We start from the raw sequence: 3,179 nt of genomic DNA on the forward strand, positions 1-3,179 counted from the left end.
ATAGATTTGTTTTTGTGAGGTCTCTATCTCAGAATCTGTTTCATCCCGTAAAATTATATACGCTAGTAAGTAGCCTGCATATATGATGCATTATTCCCAAATCATATACAGAGATGGTGGACTGATGCACATGGGTACGTGTAAACTAATTAAGCCTTCTAGCTAGGTCCTTAATCAATTACCATGGGGGAACTGATGACAAATGAAAGAGAAAATCTTATCAGATCAGGTCTTTTTAGTCAGGGAGGTGTGTGACCTCATGACTGGACACGGAGAGATCTTAGTCAGAAAAATTCACCAATGTGTAAACTCAGCCAGTCATTCTTTAGCTAATAAGGCTCGTTATGAAGCTGGCTTAAAAGTTTGGTTAGAGAATAACTGTGACGAGTTACTACATCTTGTAAGAGTTGATTTAAATCCTGAATAAAGATCTCCCCTTTTACCCGAAAAAAAAATATCAAGGTGCTAGCCATCTTAGATATATTAATTATATATTTTTATTTTTTTCTGTTTGCATCAATTGGTGTAGGTATGGAAGGCGCAAAAATTAATTACTCTACTGAATAAATGTCCAGATTTTTTTTCTTGGTAATCATCAGCTGGGTTGAAAGTTGAAATTAACAAACACTCTATAGCTAGCAACGAGACGATCTCTGAGGCTCCCTATTTCAATATTTGTTGGCTAGCTAGCTTGCTTTCATATACATAAATTTGTCTGCCAATGAAATGAAACTACAGTTCGATCAACTACTTGCTGTTGTACGTGCAAAAGATCGATATATATGTATCACACATCACGTCGGTCGATCGAGAGCGATGTGCATCTTGAAAATTGATTGATCCACCATAGCTAGATGGACGGAGCAATAATGGGTGACAATCATAAAGGAGAAAATTCCATCGATCTATAGCACAAACATCTTATCAGTACCAATATATAGAATTGAGATCTAGTGCAGTCCTAACTGTGACAGCAAGTTAGGAACTACACATCATCTCAGCCATCCATTTTTTCAATGAACGGTCTAGATCTGATGCTATAGTATTGCTGCTACAGTAGTTATACAGTTTTTTTAGACGTGAACAGTATTTTGTAGATTTTGGACCCTCAGATTTGCATCAAAAGGTCCTAGTGTGACTGCTTAGGTTACAGTCACACTAGGTACTGCACCGGATCCAAATCCCAATATATAAATACCATAAAATTCCCCCACCTTTCAAAAAATACGATATGTATCACACATCATGTTGATGATCTATTGATTGAGAGTGATATACATATTGAATTGAAGTGCGATGTAATGTCCATGTATCGCTCCTTGTCTTTCTAGCTGATAATAAAAATTCAGGTGGGAAAACTCTTTCCTTCGATGATATATTGTAATTGATTGATCGACGGTAGCTATGGACTCATGGATGGATCAATATAATGGGTCACGATAAAACGTGTGCCTCGCAACAACGGAAGTAGCATCGAATTGCTCCAACTTCCATAGCTTCCTCACAGACTCCATAGATATGATAGCACGTACTCCCTCTGTCCCATAAAAAACGAATCTAGAATCAGATGTAACATATTCTAGTACAATAAATCTGAGCATATGTATATCCAGATTCGTAGTACTAGGATGTATCACATCCGATACTAGATTGGTTTTTAAGGGACGGAGAGAGTACATCTGTGGAGTAGCAAGCTAGGATGACGTGACGGCACTCACTTGATATTACTTTTTCCTCCGTCTGCGACTTTAGGATCGGATTTATGTATTTCAAACCCTGTTTTAACATTGTCAATATATATTATATGTACTACCTTCATATTTTAATATATGACGTCGTTGATTTTTTTATTTAGACCATTCATCTTATTTAAAATTTTTGTGCAAATATAAAAATATTTAAATCATGCTTAAAGAACATTTGATGATAAATCAAGTCATAATAAAATAAATAATACTTACATAATTTTTTCAATAAGATGAATGGTTAAACGTATCTTATTAAAAAAGTTAATAATGTCATGCATTAGAAAATAGAGGGAGTAATTAATAAAGTTTACACAAACTATTGGAAACATATAAGGTTGATTGTTACTGGATTTATCATGACTGAAGTAACATATTTTCAGACTCTGTCGATTGATGTCGCAATTAAACTCTACTTGTATTTCTTTCGGTTCGAGTCTGAGAGAGTATGCACCTGATAATTAAACTAATGAATAAGTGCATGAAATTATGGAATTACTTGCCCCAGGTGGGGTTTTAAGTAGTATATTATAGTGACAACATGGTTGTTTAAAACATTATCCCAATGACAACAACCATGGAATGATTGAGATGAGAAATATGATTAATTTTAATTAGTTAGCACTACTGTACTAGCATAGCAAATTTGAAGGGAAAAAGTCCACTTAGACTCCCTTAATTGTTCACCGAATCTAATTCGTGAATCTTAACTAGAAAACCGGGTAAGACGACTCCCCGAATTAGTGAAACTAGTCCAATTTGACTCCTCCGGCGGTATTGGAGGTTGGTTTTGCTGACGTGGCGCTGATGTGGCGGTGCTAACCCGGATTTCATGCCACGTGACGCTTACGTGGCATTAGAGTTAAAACAAATATCTATGGGACCTATTTGTCATTCAACCAAAAATTATTGTGGGACCCACCGGCCCACAAAGCATCATTTCTCCATCCTTTCTTCCTCCTCCCTCTCTCTCCCTTCTCTCTTTTCTCTCCCCATTCTCTCTCTCCCTTCCAAATCGGCGGCGGCGGCGGCCGGGGGCCATGGCGGCGGCGAGGTTGGGGTCATCGACGGGGAGAGGCGAGGACGCGGTTGAGCATGAGCCCGGCGCCCTCGATGAGGGCGAGGAGCATCCCGCCCATGAGCGCGGAGCGGCCGGCGGTGTTGAGGCCCTGGCGCATGGAGAGGAAGCCGCTAGTGGCGGCGCCGGCGATGATGGAGTTCCACAGATCCTCCTTCTGGTGCATGAAGACCTTGGTGCAGTCGAAGGCGGAGAAGAGGTCGCCCCACACCGCGAAGCTGTCGCCCACCCGCCGCGTTCATCAGCACGGCCTGCGCGCCGCCAACGAGGCGCTCGCCGTTGGGGGAGTTGTAGGTGCCCTTGAGGAAGTGGAAGAGGGAGCCCCTAACTGTGCCCATCCCGAAAGGCCTGCCCAC

General features: G+C 40.7%; 1 pseudogene; it reads right to left on the reverse strand.

Annotated features, from left to right (window-relative positions):
- Positions 1-2,806: 2,806 nt before the first annotated feature.
- Positions 2,807-3,179, reverse strand: LOC107281557 (mitochondrial import inner membrane translocase subunit TIM17-2-like; annotated as a pseudogene).

The sequence above is a fragment of the Oryza sativa genome, chromosome 7, assembly GCF_034140825.1.
Source record: "Oryza sativa Japonica Group chromosome 7, ASM3414082v1".
NCBI classification, from domain to species: Eukaryota; Viridiplantae; Streptophyta; class Magnoliopsida; order Poales; family Poaceae; genus Oryza; species Oryza sativa.